The sequence below is a fragment of the Oncorhynchus mykiss genome, chromosome 16 (genome assembly GCF_013265735.2).
Source record: "Oncorhynchus mykiss isolate Arlee chromosome 16, USDA_OmykA_1.1, whole genome shotgun sequence".
In the NCBI taxonomy this organism is placed as follows: domain Eukaryota; kingdom Metazoa; phylum Chordata; class Actinopteri; order Salmoniformes; family Salmonidae; genus Oncorhynchus; species Oncorhynchus mykiss.
The window spans coordinates 67,131,411-67,151,841 of record NC_048580.1 but is presented as its reverse complement, the minus strand read 5'-3'; the positions used below and the strand labels follow the sequence as shown (position 1 = coordinate 67,151,841).

Here is a 20,431-nt window from a genome sequence, read left to right as displayed (position 1 = left end):
TGAGGCAGAAATACATTACTAAAAGATTGGTGGAGATAGAGGCAGAAACATCTTATTTATTCATAATGATGATTCTGTAATGATTTATAGATAGCACCCATTAACAGAAGGTAATCTCTTTTTATTTCTGTCTATTTCTTTGAAGTCAGTTTTATACTCCGGACTGGAACATCAATGCAGGGCAATGGGGGAGCCAAGGCTGTTTGTCCTCTGGAGTGGGATCAGTGTGAGAAAAAGGCTGAAGTGTGAGAGTTATCTGAAGCTGTTCTCTCCCTCACCTCCTGCTTCTAAAGCCAATCTCTTTGTCTCCTGGGTCACATTGTGCGTATTGATGATTAGTGTCCTCTCTTAACCTCTCTCTCTTGACAACAACAAAAAAGTTCTTTCCCATTCATTTTTAATGCTCAACGTTGGCAGATAATGTGTCCCAAAAGAGCTACATTCGGTTATGGATTATACATTTAAGACCATTTTGTGCTATTACTATAAAGAATAGATGTAGTTGAGAAAAACAACAAACGACCTTAAAGCTAGGATCCTATGCTGCTATATCCATTTTTTGACTTATAAGTAAATGATTATATATACACACACACACACACACACACACACACACACACACACACACACACACACACACACACACACGCACACACAGACAGTGTGACATAGTTAATGTTGTAAATTACTATTGTAGCTGGAAATATCTCCATAGGCGTACAGATGCCCATTATGAGCAACCATCACTCCTGTGTTCCAATGTGTTAGCTAATCCAAATGTATAATTTTAAAAGGCTAATTGATCATTTGAAAACCCTTTTGCAATGATGTTAGCACAGCTGAAAACTGTTGTTCTGATTAAAGAAGCAATAATACTGGCCTTCTTTAGACTAATTGAGTATCAGGAGCATCAGCATTTGTGGGTTCTTTCTTCTGAAACTCGTCAGTCTATTCTTGTTCTGAGAAATTAAGGCTATTCCATGCGAGAAATTGCCAAGAAACTGAAGATCTTGTACAGCGCTGTGTACTACTCCCTTCAAAGAACAGCGCAAACTGGCTCTAACCAGAATAGAAAGAGGAGTGGTAGGCCCCGGTGCACAACTGAGCAAAAGGACAAGTCCATTAGTGTCTAGTTTGAGAAACAGATGCCTCACAAGTTCTCAACTGGCAGCTTCATTAAATAGTACCCGCAAAGCACCAGTCTCAACGTCAACAGTGAAGAGGCGACTCTGGGATGCTGGCCTTCTAGGCAGTTGCAAAGAAAGCGCCATTTCTCAGAATGGCCAATAAAAATAAAAGATTTAGATGGGCAAAAGAACAAAGACACTGGACAGAGGAACTCTTTTCTTCAAAAAAATTTTTTTTCTCTAAGTGACCCCAAACCTTTGAACGGGGGTGTCTATACCTTAGAAATGCCTTGTGAGCTTAGTTCAACGGTCATATCCAATGAGAACCCAAAATAGGCTTGTTTTACTCCAATGTTTGTAAACAATGTAAATGTAAAAAAAAAAAACACTGTATAGCCTCAAAGCATGGTTAGAACTATCATTTTGACACCATATATCGTCAGTACTCGTATCCATAGCTCTGTCTATGAATTTGAATAGTTACATTTTCTCCATGCTCATCCCTCAGTTTTTTTTTTAACCAAAAATAAGAGGCAGGGGTGACTGCTTTGTTATTGTTTCAACTAAGGATTCTAGCTTACAATTTATTTCATTAAGACTCAATTCAGAGATCACAAATCAATTTGATCAATAAAGTACCATTAAATGTATTGAATGGGAATAGATTTTTCTTTCGGTTCTGTAATTCATTTGTCAATATAGATTCGTATGTGCATGAGAGTGAGTATACTATCCTACCTCTTTGAATGCAAGACAGATGAGGTGCATCACTGAGTAAGTTGAAAACCTATTTAGTTCATGAAACATCCGATTTGATCAGTGACGAATAGAAACCAGAACAATTGCCCTGCTCTAATTGGACCATACTGCAATGCATCATGCAGAAGAGACTTGTAGGGCCAATTACTTGATCGTTTGTGACAACTGTTTACAAAATGTTCTCTTTACATGTATAAATAGATTCACGTACGTTTCAAACAGGTCAGTAGTACACTTCAAGTCCCCCCAGTTACCATAGTTCCTTTCTGTGTATTTCTACAGTATTGTAGAGTAGGTAAGAACAAGGACTAGTCAGGACATTATTAGAAGGCAATATGATCATGTGCCATTCTGCTTCATTGAAATCAATGAGATCAAATTCCATCTATGCATCAATATCACAGCCATTCAGTGATGAAGGCTGTGCCCTGCCTTGCTGTGATATGTGTATCGGTTTCATACCCATGTCTGCCTGTGGCATGTCAACGTTTCTTAAGCATCAGGTAGCCCATGGATAATGGATTGAGCTGGGCACAACAACCTGGCTGGCACTGAAGCTATGGAACCTAATCTGCTAGAACCATGCTGCTGGCAGCGGCTGATACAGCAGACAGGTCTGGTGTTCATTCAGGCCAAATGGCCCTGTTGTATTGGCACAGAGGTGAACAGTCAGCCCAACCATTATCTCAACAAACAGTGGGTGATACTGGAGGCCCAAGCCCACAAAAACAGTCAGGTAGGAGTCAGGGTGTTAATGGAGGCCCAAGCCCACAAAGACAGACAGGTAGGAGTCAGGGTGTTAATGGAGGCCCAAGCCCACAAAGACAGCCAGGTAGGAGTCAGGGTGTTATAATGGAGGCCCAAGCCCACAAAGACAGCCAGGTAGGAGTCAGGGTGTTAATGGAGGCCCAAGCCCACAAAGACAGCCAGGTAGGAGTCAGGGTGTTAATGGAGGCCCAAGCCCACAAAGACAGCCAGGTAGGAGTCAGGGTGTTAATGGAGGCCCAAGCCCACAAAGACAGCCAGGTAGGAGTCAGGGTGTTAATGGAGGCCCAAGCCCACAAAGACAGACAGGTAGGAGTCAGGGTGTTAATGGAGGCCCAAGCCCACAAAGACAGCCATGGTGATACTCAGTGGTGTAAAGTACTTAAGTAAAAATACTTTAAAGTACTACTTAAGTCGGTTTTTGGGGTATCTGTACCTTACTATTTATATTTTTGCCAACTTTTACCTCACTACATTCCTAAAGAAAATATTGTACTTTTTACTCTATACATTTTCCCTGACACCCCAAAGTACTCATTACATTTTGACAGGAAAATGGTCCAATTCACACACAATGGTCCAATTCACACACATCCCTGGTCATTCCTACTGCCTCTGATCTGGAGCACTCACTAAAACACAAATGCTTAGTTTGAAAATTATGTTTGAGTATTGGAGTGTGCCCCTGGCTATCCGTCAAATGTATTTTTGTAGGTGCCGTCTGTTTTGCTTAATATAAGGAATTTGAAATGGTTTATACTTTTACTTTGAGTACATCTGAGCAATTCATTTACTTTTGATACTTAACTATATTTTAAACCAAATACTTTTAGACTTTTATTCAAGTAGTATTTTACTGGGTGACTTTCACTTTTACTTGAGTCATTTTCTATTAAGGTATCTTTACTTTTACTCAAATATGACAATTGAGTACTTTTCTACCACTGGTGATACTGGAGGCCCAAGTCCACAAAGACAGGCAGGCAGGAGTCAGGGTGATACTGGAGGGCCAAGTCCACAAAGACAGGCAGGCAGAAGTCAGGGTGATACTGGAGGGCCAAGTCCACAAAGACAGGCAGGCAGGAGTCAGGGTGATACTGGAGGGCCAAGTCCACAAAGACAGCCAGGCAGGAGTCAGGGTGATACTGGAGGGCCAAGTCCACAAAGACAGCCAGGCAGGAGTCAGGGTGATACTGGAGGGCCAAGTCCACAAAGACAGCCAGGCAGGAGTCAGGGTGATACTGGAGGGCCAAGTCCACAAAGACAGTCAGGGTGATTCTGGAGGCCCAAGACCACAAAGAGCCATGTAGGAGTCACATGTTATCATGATCTGTTGGTTTCAACGTAAAATATGTTTTATTTATCTAGGCAAGTCAGTTAAGAACAAATTCGTATTTACAATGATGTCCTACACAGGCCAAACTCGGACAACGCTGGGCCAATTGTGTTCTGTTCGACGTCCAAACGTCAGTCACTTGTACTGATCCAGGACAATGGATTAAAGTGAGCAAATTAAATTAATCTGCCTTTTTTGTTGAGTGCTCCAGCTCTTTTCTGCCTTGAATTAGTCTTTTTTGAGTAGTAGTATTTACTACAACTACTGGTGCTACTACTACCCCTGGTGCTACTACTTACTACTAGTACTACTCCTACTACTACCGCTGGTGCTACTACTACTACTAGTATTAGTGCTACTACTACCACTACTACTGGTGCTACTACTACTACTACTGGTGCTGCTACTACTACTACTACTACTACTACAGCTGGTGCTGGTGCTGGTGCTACTACAGCTACTACTACTGGTACTACTACTACTGGTGCTGCTACTACTACTACTACTACTACAGCTGGTGCTGGTGCTGGTGCTACTACAGCTACTACTACTGGTGCTACTACTACTACTACTACTACTACTACTACAGCTGGTGATGGTGCTACTACTACTGCATTATAGATAGACTCCTGATGGTAAATTGAATGGACTGTTCCTACCAATATAATCACATCTCTAGTGCATCATAAGGCCCAGTTTACAAGCATGGCAGAGTAATGAAGTGGACAGGTTGGAAAAGCCATCAGTGGACAGACAGACAGCGCACGTTGGCCCAGAGAAATGGACTATGCAGATTAATTAACTGTCCCGAGAGAACTATAAAGCAATGGTCATTACCAGTGGTTCCTGCAAAAACAGTTCATCTTTAAAATCCATAAAAATCCAACTTCTCATTTGACAATAAGGGCTATTTATTCCTAAGGGGGCAAGAACACATGGGGAAACATCTAAGCCAGCTAAAATAACATTTGATGTAAAAAAAATCATTGAGGTTAGTCTAGTATTTTTCTTGACCTTAGGCACAAATGAATCACATCAATTGTTGGGACAGACATGGGCTGTTCGGTCAGACAGTAGCTAAGCAAAATGTATGACAAATTCTTTACACTCATTCAAAAATATATAATTTGAGTTTGTACAACATGAATAAAGACATGTCCTACAGTATATAGTTATTAACCCTGAGCTTTAAGACAAGAGCTATTCTAAGACGTATTCCATGGGCTCAGATAGTAGGGGGGACATCTTTCTCATCTCTTTTGGGATGTGAAAAGGGGATTGAGTGTATAATAAAACTCCAGGGAGGCTGTTTTCATGATCTCCAGACAACTACTGGAATGGATCAAACAGCACAAAGAGAGATATATGGCAAACAATCATTTGACTCCTCTTTCCCCCTCCCCCCGATAAATGGTTTCTTCAAGAAAGACTGGATTTAAACCCTTCATTCTGAATTAGGAGATTCCCACACACACTCTCTGACAGCCTCCCACGCCGGATGGCCGTGTGCGTGCACTGCCGCAATGACACACTGCACACCCACTCTGGGGGCCAAAGAGAAAAGAAAAAACAAAGGCAGATTTCATTACACAGACACTTAGAAGGAGAATCAATACAGCCTTAGCAACATGTTACAGTGCTCTTCAAAACATCTCACATTGAAGGGCAGGAGATAGCAACGTCTGCTGGTAGTAAGAGGGCACTGACGTAGGAAATTGGTTGCATCACAGGTTTCCCCTCCCTGGCTGGTATTGAAGGAAGCTTGTGAGAGCTGGGATGATGCAGGGATGATGGCTGAGGAAAATGAAAGAAAATGAAAGAACTGAGACAGGAGCCCATTTAAGATGGTATAGAAGGGCCTACTGCAAATGTCATCATAGATTGCTAGTGATAGCCTATGTGGTCAAACAAAAAGCAAACAAAAAGTAGTGGATTATATGATGTAATATCTGATATCAAAGACAATAGTCCCCTCCTGTACTCCCAAGACTGAGTGGCCAAGCAAGACTCCAATACCATCATTAAGTTTGTTGACGACACAACAGTGGTAGGCCTGATCACCGACAACGACGAGACAGCCTATAGGGAGGTGGTCAGAGACTGGCAGTGTGGTGCCAGGACAACAACCTTTCCTTCAACGTGAGCAAGACAAAGGAGCTGATCATGGACTACAGGACAAGGAGGGCCAAACACGCCCCCTTTCACATCGATGGAGCTGTAGTGGAGCGGGTCGAGAATTTCAAGTTCCTTGGTGTCCACATCACCAACAAACTATCATGGTCCAAACACACCAAGACAGTCGTGAAGAGGGCACAACAATGCCTTTTTCCCCTCAGGAGACTGAACATACTTGGCATGGGTCCCCAGATCTTTAAAAAGTTCTACAGCTGCACCATCGAGTGTATCCTGACCGGTTACATCACCGCCTGGTATGCAAACTGCTTGGCATCCAACTAAGGCGCAACAGACGGTAGTGCGTACGGCCCAGTACATCACTGGGGCCAAGCTTCCTGTCATCCAGCGCCTCTATATCAGCCGGTGTCAGAAGAAGGCCCAAAAATTGGTCAAAGACTTCAGTCACCCAAGTCATAGACTGTTACCGCACAGCAAGCGGTAGCGGAGCGCCAAGTCTAGGTCCAAAAGGCTCCTTAACAGCTTCTACTCCCAAGCCATAAGACTGCTGAACAATTAATAAAATGGCCACCGGACTATTATATTGACCCCCCCTTTTGTTTTAACACCCCTGCTACTCTCTGTTTATTATCTATGGATAGTCACTTTACCCCTACCTACATGTACAATTTAACTTGACTAACCTGTACCCCCGCACATTGTCAGGACTGTCCTGTAAGGATTCAAATAAGTCAGATCAGCTTGCCAATAAATAACTTCAACCAGACCACCTCTCACCCTATAGAGGGGGGAGAAAGGAGCTGGTGGGGGGTTGACAGTTGTAAAACAAGGATTAGAACTTTCAGCTATCTCCCTCTCCAAATTCACACAGGAATGTGCCTTTGTTTCACAGACGTTTTCCCGGGAAATTCTAACACGTTCTAAAGTGAATACTGGAACAATAATTCTAACATAGAATGTGGGCCATCTAAAGAATAATAATGTAATTTTGCTTGTTTTTTTGTGATGTCATTAAAAATGTAAAAAGTCTCCATCCTCTACATTGAGTATGAAATATGAAAAATTATCAAAGTGTTTTTAAGAGAGGGATGTGATATTAGAAACTATAAGAGGAAATTGTTTCTATAACTTCGTACAAGTGAGTAGTCGCCGCCCCTTGAGTAAGGTCAGAGAGTGTGTCAGCCTCACGAACCACCCCTTTTGAATGAACTGTATAAAAGGATGGGTTAAGAATTAACATATCCGACCAGAGAGGCGTGTAGCTGCAGCTCACGTCCAAAGTGGTTCGAACTCTGAATATCAACATGAGGTAGAGGCGAGAAGCTCACCTCCTGGACAATCACTGGTACGGCTGATTAGCTGTCCTAAGTAAAGTATCTAGAAAAGCTCATTTAAGTGGGACCATCCACCACTTTTCAAACCATCATATTTTACTACTCTCATCACCCCAGTGAGAACCATCGATACGGCTGGCTAGCCTATCTTCAAATAATCATCTCCCAGAGCGAGTGGAAGCAGAGTCAGCTGAACTCTCTGCCATTGACAGTTTTTTCTATTGTCTCTTTTTGGTCCATTTAGATTGTTAATGTAGATTGTATACAAAACAAATCTTGTTGTAGGCTCCTAAGTGGACCATAAGATTAAAAACCAAACCAAATTAAGAAAATTAAACAAAAAAATAAAATAAAAAACGAAGTCACTCCACCAGAGTGTCTCTTTTGGGTCACTGTTGCCGGTCCCAAGCCCGGATAAAGGAGGAGGGTTGGAATTGTGACATTAAAAAAAAAACAAGAATCGACAGAAGAAAGTTAATTTGTAGTTCTAAACATATTTAGGGTGTTTTTTTACTCGCTTTGTGTCTCTCCCACGACGTTATTCCTCTCTTCAACAGCGTCCATCACAATTACATGCACATGATGCAAATTATGGAAATTAGGTGATGCCGTTATTTAGCGACTTTTAGGACAGCCAATAGCTACTTTCCTTACTGAGGAGTTGGCAACACTGGCAGAGACGAACTACAAGTTGAATTCAGTGAGATATACTCCTAAATTGACAGAGCAGTTTGTTTTAGCAATTTTACAGCTAGCTAGTTACTTCACATGCGGATATTGACTTTGGTATTATTGTGTGTAGCTACAGTTGAAGTCGGAAGTTTACATACACCTTGCCCACAAATCTTCTATAGGCTTGAGGTCAAGGCTTTGTGATGGCCACTAATACCTTGACTTTGTTGTCCTTAAGCCATTTTGCCACAACTTTGGAAGTATGCTTGGGGTCATTATCCATTTGCTGCCAAGCTTTAACTTCCTGACTGATGTCTTGAGATGTTGTTCAAATATATCCATATAATTTTCCTCCCTCATGAATGCATCTATTTTGTGAAGTGCACTAATCCCTCCTGCAGCAAAGCACCCCTACAACATAATGCTGCCACCCTTGTGCTTCACAGTTGGGATGGTGTTCTTTGGCTTGCAAGCCTCCCCCTTTTTCCTCCAAATATAACGATGGTCATTATGGCCAAACAGTTCTATTTTTGTTACATCAGACCAGAGGACATTTCTCCAAAAAGTCAGATCTTTGTCCCCATGTGAAGTTATAAACCATAGTCTGGCTTTTTTATGGCGGTTTTGGAGGAGTGGCTTCTTCCTTGCTGAGCAGCCTTTCAGGTTATGTTGATATAGAACTCGTTTTACTGTGGATATAGATACTTTTGTTCCGGTTTCCTCCAACATCTTCACAAGGTCCTTTGCTGTTGTTCTGGGATTGATTTGCACTTTTCAGACCAAAGTACGTTCATCTCTAAGAGACAGAACATGTCTCCTTCCTGAGTGGTATGACGGCTGTGTGGTCCCATGGTGTTTATACTTGCGTACTATTGTTTGTACAGGTGAACGTGGTACCTTCAGGGGTTTGGAAATTGCTCCCAAGGATGAACCAGACTTGTGGATGTCCACAAATTTTTCTGAGGTCTTGGCTGATTTATTTTGTTTTCCCATGATGTCAAGCAAAGAGGCACAAATACATCCACAGCTACACCTCCAATTGACTCAGATGATGTCAATTAGCCTATCAGAGGCTTCTAAAGACATAACGTCATTTTCTGGAATGGCACAGTCAACTTAGTGTATGTAAACTTCTGACCCACTGGAATTGTGATATAGTGAATTATAAGTGAAATAATCTGCCTATAAACAATAGTTGGAAAAATTACTTGCGTCATGCGCAAAGTAGATGTCCTAACAGACTTGAAAAAACTATAGTTTGTTAACAAGACATTTGTGGAATGGTTGAAAAACAAGTTTTCATGACTCCAACCTAAGTGTATGTAAAATTCAGACTTCAACTGTATAGACAGATACCTTGGACTAAATAAAGTAATGTTTACAGAGGGTATATACAGTATGAAAGTATAGCAATAAAAGGTATAAACTGTCATTAAGGCACATCACTGATACAACCTGCGTGACAAACCAACCTCCCAACAAGCTCAGGTTGTTGTGACCTGACCTGAATGACCCGATAGGAAAGAACTAAGAGACCTGATACTTCAGACACCTGGGACAGCAACTCTACATCAATCAAAAGCTGCTGGTAATGGAGAAGTGTGTGTGTGTGTAACTGGATAAGTATATTAGAGAGCAATGAGCTTCACAAAGAAAGCTGATTATGCGTCACTAAGGAGTAGGTAAGCTGTGCCTCCCAGTCTGCCAGGAGTGTCCCCTGGTTTGTTGGTTGGCATGCACCATTAAGGTTACATCTGTAAATTACGAGTCGTACGCACTGTGTGGAAACACTGGACATAATGCAATGGGACACATGAGAACATGGCAGTAATTTACTAGTGTGTTTTTGACCTCTAAAATAAACTCAATGGCCAGTTTATTAGGTACCCCATTCACAAAAATGGTTCGCGCCTACAGACAGTGAGTCACTTGGCTATATAAAGCAGGCAGACAGGCATCGAGGCAGTCAGTTACTGTTTGATTGAATGTTAGAATGGGCAAAACGAGTGATTTCCGGGCACACATTAGGTCTCTTGACACCAATTGAGCAACGTTGGAACACCATACCTTGTAGAATCCATGCCCCGAGAATTCAGGCTGTTCTGGGTGCAAAGGGGTGTCTGACCCGGTACTAAGTAAACTGGCCACTGGGTATGGGGGCTGACAGGGGCATACACAACAACACTGCTAAGGATGCTTAAATAGCCAAGTTTAGCCATTTGTTTGTAATGTGAGTAGCAAAGATCAGTTTCTCACAACACTGATACCAAGAGGATCCACCTGTCTGTACATAGCTAGCAAATCAGCCATGTAAGTGTAAGAGAGCCATGCTATCACATCTCTAGCCCCCTCCAAAGAGCGACCTGATGGACGACTATCTGAAGAGCATGCAGATGCATCTAGGGATCAAAGTGCTCCTGCTGCAGGACACCAACAGCCTGGAGGCTCAGCTCAGCACCCAGCAGACCAGGGTAAATAACTCCATGCTACGAGACGGTCAGATGACCTCCTGCTTCCTCAAGCACTGAGTGAACGGGGCCGCCTTCCACACCCAGATTCTAATTCACAAGGCTCGAATGGAGAAGGGTATAGGGGACAATTGCATTTTATCACCTCCACTGATCCTCAACACGGGGCCCCCACAAGGGTGCGTGCTCAGCACCCTCCTGTACGCACTGTTCACTGCGTGGCCATGCACGCCTCCAACTCAATCATCAAGTTTGCAGACAACAGTAGTAGGCCTGATTACCAACCATGACGAGACAGCCTACAGGGAGGAGGAGAGCGCCCTGGGAGAGTGGTGACAGGAAAATAACATCTCATTCAACGTCAACAAAATGAGCTGATCATGGACTTCAGGAAACAGCAGAGGGTGCACGCCCCTATCCACATCGACGGTACAGTAGTGGAGAATGTGGAAAGCTTCAAGTTCCTCTGCGTACACATCACTGACGATCTGAAATGGTCCACCCACACAGACAGTGTGGTGAAGAAGGTGTAACAGCGCATCTTCAACCTCAGGAGGGTGAAGAAATTTGACTTGGCTCCTAAAACCCTCACAAACTGGCTGTATCACAGCCTGGTACGGCAACTGCCCCACCTGCAACTGCAGGGCTCTCCAGAGGGTAGTGAGGTCTGCCAAACACATCACCCGGGGCAAACTACCTGCCCTCCAAGACACCTACAGCACCCGATGTCACAGGAAGGCCAAACAGATCATCAAGGACAACAACCGGCCATTGCCTGTTCACCCCGCTATAATCCAGAATGCGAGGTCAGTACAGGTGCATCAAAGATGGGACCAAGAGACTGAGAAACAGCTTCTATCTCAAGGCCATCAGACTAAAATAGCCATCACTAGCCGGCTTCCACACAGTTACGCAACCATGCACCTTAGAGGATGCTGCCCTATGTACATAGACTTGGAAACAATGGTCACTTTAATAATGTTTAAATAATGATTACATACTGCATTACTCATCTCATATGTATATACTGTATTCTTTTCACTGTATTTTAGTCAATGTCACTCCGAATTTTCTCAATCTAATACAGTGCCTTGCGAAAGTATTCGGCCCCCTTGAACTTTGCGACCTTTTGCCACATTTCAGGCTTCAAACATAAAGATATAAAACTGTATTTTTTTGTGAAGAATCAACAACAAGTGGGACACAATCATGAAGTGGAACGACATTTATTGGATATTTCAAACTTTTTTAACAAATCAAAAACTGAAAAATTGGGCGTGCAAAATTATTCAGCCCCTTTACTTTCAGTGCAGCAAACTCTCTCCAGAAGTTCAGTGAGGATCTCTGAATGATCCAATGTTGACCTAAATGACTAATGATGATAAATACAATCCACCTGTGTGTAATCAAGTCTCCGTATAAATGCACCTGCACTGTGATAGTCTCAGAGGTCCGTTAAAAGCGCAGAGAGCATCATGAAGAACAAGGAACACACCAGGCAGGTCCGAGATACTGTTGTGAAGACGTTTAAAGCCGGATTTGGATACAAAAAGATTTCCCAAGCTTTAAACATCCCAAGGAGCACTGTTCAAGCGATAATATTGAAATGGAAGGAGTATCAGACCACTGCAAATCTACCAAGACCTGGCCGTCCCTCTAAACTTTCAGCTCATACAAGGAGAAGACTGATCAGAGATGCAGCCAAGAGGCCCATGATCACTCTGGATGAACTGCAGAGATCTACAGCTGAGGTGGGAGACTGTCCATAGGACAACAATTGCACAAATCTGGCCTTTATGGAAGAGTGGCAAGAAGAAAGCAATTTCTTAAAGATATCCATAAAAAGTATTGTTTAAAGTTTGCCACAAAGTTTGCCACAAGCCACCTGGGAGACACACCAAACATGTGGAAGAAGGTGCTCTGGTCAGATGAAAGGGAAGGACAGGGAAGATGGTTAAAATTGATGGGAAGATGGATGGAGCCAAATACAGGACCATTCTGGAAGAAAACCTGATGGAGTCTGCAAAAGACCTGAGACTGGGACGGAGATTTGTCTTCCAACAAGACAATGATCCAAAACATAAAGCAAAATCTACAATGGAATGGTTCAAAAATAAACATATCCAGGTGTTAGAATGGCCAAGTCAAAGTCCAGACCTGAATCCAATCGAGAATCTGTGGAAAGAACTGAAAACTGTTGTTCACAAATGCTCTCCATCCAACCTCACTGAGCTCGAGCTGTTTTGCAAGGAGGAATGGGAAAAAATGTCAGTCTCTCGATGTGCAAAACTGATAGAGACATACCCCTAGCGACCCCAAGCGACTTACAGCTGTAATCGCAGCAAAAGGTGGCGCTACAAAGTATTAACTTAAGGGGGCTGAATAATTTTGCACGCCCAATTTTTCAGTTTTTGATTTGTTAAAAAAGTTTTAAATATCCAATAAATGTCGTTCCACTTCATGATTGTGTCCCACTTGTTGTTGATTCTTCACAAAAAAATACAGTTTTATATCTTTATGTTTGAAGCCTGAAATGTGGCAAAAGGTCGCAAAGTTCAAGGGGGCCGAATACTTTCGCAAGGCACTGTATATATATATTTCTTAATTCCATTCTTTTAGATGTGTGAATTGTTAGATACTAGCTCCAACAGTGCAGTAGTAACACAAGCATTTCACTACACCTGCAATAACATCTGCTAAATATGTGTATGTGACCAATACAATTTCATTTGATTTGAATGCACAAAAACAGGTGAGGAGATCCTGAGGCCTATCGTGTGGCCCATTTTTTTTTAAGGTATCTGTGACCAACACATGCATATCTGTATTCCCAGTCATGTGAAATCCATAGATTAGGGCCTAATGAATGTATTTCAATTGACTGATTATCATATGAACTGTAACTCATTAAAATCAATGAAATTGTTGCATTTATATTTTTGTTCAGTATATACACTACCAGTCAAACGTTTTAGAACACCTACTCATTCAAGTTTTTTTTTATTTTTACTATTATCTACATAATAGCGAAGACATCAACACAATGAAATAACACATATGGAATAATTTAGTAACCAAAAAAAGTGTTAAACAAATCAAAATATATTTTATTTTTGAGATTCTTCAAATAGCTACCATTTGCCTTGACGACAGCTTTGCACACTCTAGGCATTCTCTCAACCAGCTTCATGAGGAATGCTTTTCCAACAGCCTTGAAGGATTCCCCACATATGCTGAACAGTAACTGTTGTTGGCTGCTTTTCCTTCACTCTATGGTCCGACTCATCTCAAACCATCTCAATTTGGTTTAGGTTTGGGGATTGTGGAGGCCAGGTCATCTGATGCAGCACTCCATCCCTCTCCTTCTTGGTAAAATAGCCCTTACACAGCCTGGAGGTTGTCATGGAAAATGACATAGTAATCACGCAATCCCGTGTTTTACTGTTTAAAGAATTGTCTCTTGTTATATGCTAGTGTTTTTGCTAACCTGATACAAACTTGTGTTTGTGGGACTTAGCTGTATGATTAAGATTCTTATGACTAAGTTCCGCTTGGGTGCGACATCCCGTGGGTTTACTATCTACAGAAAGTCACATGTATGGAAACTTACAGAAAATAGCACATTATAGTGTTTTGCTGTTGTGAATGCAGTTAGACGGTTGAGCCCTCGGGTCATCAACCTTGTGCTACCTTAAGTCTGCACAGACAACTAATGACCTTTAACACACTATCTGCTGACTGCCACGTAAACAAAAAGGGGTTCTATTTCCTCTATAAAAGCAGAGACCCGGCTATGTTTGTTAAGCTTTCAACTCTGAACCATTCTTGGTGATGGTTGATTTGCTTCATTTGGGCAAATCTTATAATAAAAGTGTTGTTTGAAAGAATCTGCAGTCTCTCTTCCCTTTGATTAGATATTCCACAACAAGGTGTGTTGGGTCATTGTCCCACTAAGCCCAAACCAGATGGGATGGCGTATCGCTGCAGAATGCTGTGGTAGCCGTGCTGGTTAAGTGTAGCTTGAATTCTAAATAAATCACAGACAGTGTCACTAGCAAAGCACCCCCACACCATAACACCTCCTCTTCCATGCTTTACGGTGGGAAATACACATGTGGAGATCATCGTTTCAACCTACTCTGCATCTGACATAGACACGGTGGTTGGAACCAAAAATCTCCAATTTGGATCCAGACCAAATTTCCACCGGTCTGATGTCCATTGCTCATGTTCCTTGGCCCAAGCAATTCTCTTCTTATTATTGGTGTCCATTAGTAGTGCTTTTCTGGAGTCAATTCAACCAGGAAGGCCTGATTCACACAGTCTCCTCTGAACAGTTGATGTTGAGATTTGTCTGTTACTTGAACTCAGTGAAGCATTTATTTGGGCTGCAATTTCTGAGGCTGGTAACTCTAATGAACCTATCCTCTGCAGCAGAGGTAACTCTGGGTCTTCCTTTCCTGTGGCGGTCCTCATGAGAGACAGTTTCATCATAGCGCTTGATGGTTTTTGCGAATTTCAAAGTTCTTGATATTTTCTGTATTGACTGAACTTCATGTCTTAAAGTAATGATGGACTGTCTTTTCTCTTTGCTTATTTGAGCTGTTCTTGCCATAATATGGACTTGGAATTTTACCAAATAGGGCTGTCTTCTGTATACCACCCCTACCTTGGCTCAAACGCATAACATTTTTTACTTAAGGCACACATGTTAATTGAAATTAATTCGAGGTGACTACCTCATGAAGCTGGTTGAGAGAATGACATGAGTGTGCAAAGCTGTCATCAAGGCAAAGCGTGACTATTTGAAGAATCTCAAATATATTTTGATTTGTTTAACACTTTTTTGGTTACTACATGATTCCATGTGTTATTTCATAGTTTTGATGTCTTCACTATTATTCTACAATGTAGAAAATAGTACAAATAAAGAAAAACCCTTGAATGAGTAGGTGTTCTAAACATTGACTTGTTCTGTGTATATACAGTATACTGCATATATTTATTTAACAGTGGAAAGCTGCATTTTGTACCATGTACTGCATATGATGGTCAATCTTAACATCACAGAGATGATAGGTATTGATTTAGTTTAAGTATCAACATGTGTTGGGATATCAACATGTCTTACTCTATATTCCTTGTGGTTTCTCCCATCTTGTTGATAAGCTGCAATGTTCAGCTTTTATTTTGTATGGGTTGTGGGCTGGAGGGGAGGGTCAGCTGTTTGTGCTGGGAGGCTGTTCAAAACGTAATTGCTCATTTACAGTTGGCAACTACAGCCCTAACTGGCCCGATAAATGTGTTGCTGAGACGACAGAAGGACAGCTTTTTTGTGCAATGTTGTTTTGATGTTAAATCTCTTTTCAAAAGGGAGGCAGTGAGAATAGACGAGAAGCACAAAATACACTGTGACAAAACAGACTGTGTTGTCTGCATGGCACTACTTTATACATCCTATTCATAGATAGATTTAAAAAAGGTTTAAAAAAAAAGAAGAGGTATTGAATTCAAACACAGTAACACCAGTTGACACATTCATCTTGAAGTGGAAGCATAAAGCAGTTTCTCAAACTTTGTGCCAGGGACCGGCAAGGCATGGCCTTCTTCCGTGGGACCGCTTGGGTACAAAATTGACAATCGCTTTTTAAAATTCAAAATACACATTTTTCTATGCGTTTCTCTATGATATCTACTATCCTAACACAGAATTGCTTAAGATAGTAATAACATGGACCATCAAACAATTTGATTTTAGGATCACCTCGGGGTATCAGAAACAAATGTGTAAACCATTTTTGGGGATAAAACTAGAGTTTGGCCTCCCTGACATTATCTAAACAAATTCAAATAACATACAAAGATATGTCAAATCAGGTAGGCCAAATTTTAATTTGAAGGAATTATGGTTTGTAGTGATTGAAATGCATCAGAAAGTATTGGGAAATTCAGGAAAATTATCATCATGTAATTATTGTGTGTGTGTAGAAAATGCAATTTTCTAACAGTCCCTTCTAGCTTGTCCTGTGCGGCTTGTGAGCGTTAGCAGAGGGAAACAGAAGCCACACACGTGTTCATGGGAGTTATAGCTCTCAGGAATTGTTAATAGCCGACAGCTAAAGTTAGAGCGACATTCGTAGGATGAAAACAGACTCCGCTCTATCAACCGCTAAGCGGACATTGGAGATTACTAACGTAACTGTGGTTCTATGAACTAAACATTCAGTGGATTTAGACAAACCAGAGCAATCAGCAGGACTTTTACATGAGGGATATGCCGCAGACCAACAGGCATTCCTCCACAGACCAGCGCCGGTCCACAGACCTGGGATTGAGGCTGATTTCACGGAATTACTCACTATTGGGTGAACAGAGAACACAGGTTCAGAAGTAGCCCTGAGGTCAACATGAAGATATATTAAGCGAAAAATTCAACGCTCAGGAGGAACACTTCATTCTACTGTTCAACCACCACTGTATGCCCACGTCAGTCCAATTACAAGAGTCAAGAGCCAGACGCCTCAGTGAATTGCGTTTAATTAAAAACAGATTAGAAAGGTTGGTACCATGACACTACAATTAACCCCAACAACCAAATTGTGTCTATCTTTCCTAAATTAACTCAATAAAACTTGTCTTCACCTTTCGATACTCCATTTTCCAGGGGGACATAAATACAAGAAAAGCAATTAGTGTAACAAAACATATGCAATTTAGAGACTATGACATCAATAAAACAGTATATTACATATTCTAAAAAACATCTATACACTAATGGTGGCTACACAACACATCAACTTTACATTTATTTATTATCGGTCTCATATCCCATAACTTAAACTGTCACTCAATTTGTAATCCGAACAGTGATTGGCGACAAAGCTAGCTCGTCTGTTTGCAAGTCACCTCCGGGGAACCTTGCAAGGTGGGCAAAGCTTGGGTTGCTTCACAAGCCTCTCTGTCAATCATCACTAAATCCAGTGCACACACTTAACAAATCAGGCACACTGCTAACAATGTATTCCATCTCACAACGCTTATAGACATGTGTGCTACACATGTGTTCACAGGCCAGATGTCTACTTCAGCTTTAAGCAAATCTATGAATTATACGTGATTTCGAGATTTGTTTGGAGGTCAGTGAAAAACTCAAAATCGCTTGCACTTCCTGGTTCTATTTTGAAGTAGCGTATGTTTGGGTGCATCCCTCTTCCTATGCCAAACAGCTCTCTAACAAGTACAGCATCCATTATGTCACCTGGGTATGCAATGCCTCTCTATTTTTACGAGATTAGTACAACTACCCATTGTTTGTGTTTACATTTGTTTCTTTATGAATAATGTACTCGGTTCACCTCTATGTTAATCTTCAATGGCCTCGCAATACTTCAGTGCTGCTAACCTTTTTCTCGCTCTCTTCCTGCATCCAATGTGTATACCATAAGATTGGTCTCAACCTCAGACCCAGAGGAGTGAATTAAATTCCATGCACCTATGAGGGCACTTGCCAAAAGTGAGCCTCTGAAGGGTATAATTATCAGCGCTCAATAAATACACTGAACAAAAATATAAACGTAACAATTTCAAAGATTTTACTGAATTACAGTCAGGGGTGAAAGTAGATGTAATTTCTTACCGATACCGAGCACGCTTTTTTTTTTATACTACAAAAATGACAGGGTAGCCTACTCTGCTGACACTGACAAACAGATGAATAAAAACAATGTTGTCTGATCCATATAAATCAGCCTCAGAAAAAGGGAGACAAATACAACATGACATCCATCTTACCTGGAGGAGGAAATTATTGTTCAAAAGCAAACTAAAAAGTGGCACTGACCCAATGATTAAGACAGTGAATATGTAAACTCACCGGGGATATGGCACATGTTCTCGGCTGGTGCCAATAAGACAGGCTACTGTTCGCTTAATTAAGTTAAGAATAATGCTAACTAAAAGACAGATTGAAGTCTTTTCATTGTCTTCTCTTTACAGCAATAGCTATTTATTTTCCAAACAGTTTCTCCACGATTGTATTTTTAAATATTGCGATATGCCTAGCTGGGTCTCTCTGCTTTTCACTGACAGTCGCAATTTAACAATCATCTATTTGGTATTTGCAGCGCGCGCTGCTCAAATGACGACCCCTTCCGACTGTAGGCTATGAGATTTAAAACAATCCACAGGTTATTTATTTATTTATTAACTAATAATCCTCTGTGGCCAAATCATGCTTTCTGGTGTAGTAGCCTACTTTTTATGATTTGTATTCGTTTCTGTATGGACAGGAGTAAGCAAATTAGGCTATATAATTTTGGCAATTCAATTTATTTTACTTCAGGGAAAGCTTAGCTTCCCCTAGCCTTATAGACAGCCGCCTATGCTTTTTAATGTGGCATAAACAACCAGTCAAAATGTTTTCATCTGATTGTCAAACAATCACTTAACAAAGCACATTTGTTCACTCACAAAATTATTTCAGCATCCGAGCCCCAACAGTGCACTGTGCATCCGCAATTTGATGAATGGAAAGAAACATCGGTTAGAAAACACCTACATGTATTGTATTGACATTTTGCGATTGTCATTAGGCCTACACACACTGAATTGATGTTATCCAAGTGCACCTTGATCTCAGCCACTCATCTCCACCTTGACAAAATGTAAGTGTTCTCCATAAACCACAACGCAATTTGGAGTGTATACCACCCGCTTTATCTGTGAATTCGAAAAATGTTCATGCTGATTACATGCAATAATGTTAAATAATGGTGTAATCGGAAAGAGTTTTTGGGGCATGTTGTGTGATAGGCTCACGTTTTACCCATACGGCAGTACCTGACCATATCGCCTTACTTTCACCCCTGGCTACAGTTCATATAAGGAAAGCAGTCAATTGAAATAAATTCATTAGGCCCTAATCTATGGATTTCACATGACTGGGAGAAAAGGTAGGGCGTGGATCAGAAAACACATCTCCTTCACATACGGTTGATCAGGCTGTTGATTGTGGCCTCCTCTTCAATGGCTGTGCGGAGTTGCTGGATATTGGCGGGAACTGGAACACCCTGTCGTACACGTCGAACCAGAGCATCCCAAGCTTGCTGAATGGATGGCATGTCTTGTGAGTATGCAGGCCATAGAAGAACTGGGACATTTTCAGCTTACAGGAATTGTGTACAGATCCTTGTGACATGGGACTGTGCACTATCATGCTGATACATCAGGTGATGTCGGCGGATGAAAGGAACAACAACGGGCCACAGGATCTCGTCATGGTATCTCTGTGCATTCAAATTGCCACCGATAAAATGCAATTGTGTTCGTTGTCCATAGCTTATGCCTGCCCATACCATAACTCCACTATGGGACACTCTGTTCACAATGGATGACACCACACGATGCCATGCATGCTGTCTGCCATCTGCCCGGTACAGTTGTGAAGAGCACACTTCGCCATTTGCCCACTGAAGTTGGTTATGACACCGAAATGCAGTCAGGACCATGTCAGGACCATGGTTAGGATGACAAGCACGTAGATGAGCTTTCCCGAGATGGTTTCTGACTGTTTGTGCAGAAATTCTTTGATGTTGCAAACCCAGTTTCATCAGCTTTCCAGGTGGCTGGTCTCAGACGATCCCGCAGGTGAAGAAGCCGGATGTGGAGGTATGATAGAATTTAAAGTGCCTTAATTATAACAAAACAAATACAGAATCATAATGTGTAAGTAATATGCTGTTCAATTATCAATGTTGATTATACAATCTGTGTGCTCTATTGATGTCTGATCTGAATTGTATAGTTTATACCTAGGACTTCCTATAGGGGCACACAGGG

The 20,431-nt window shown here is 41.5% G+C and overlaps 1 long non-coding RNA gene across 1 annotated transcript; it reads right to left on the bottom strand.

The window, feature by feature from the left end:
* Nucleotides 1-4,478: 4,478 nt before the first annotated feature.
* LOC118939477 lies at nucleotides 4,479-18,732 on the bottom strand. The gene is made up of 3 exons (XR_005036395.1): nucleotides 18,468-18,732; nucleotides 5,645-5,781; nucleotides 4,479-5,531 (listed from the first exon to the last, which is right to left on the bottom strand). It is a non-coding gene; the product is annotated as an uncharacterized LOC118939477 (long non-coding RNA).
* Between the last annotated feature and the right edge of the window lie 1,699 nt (nucleotides 18,733-20,431).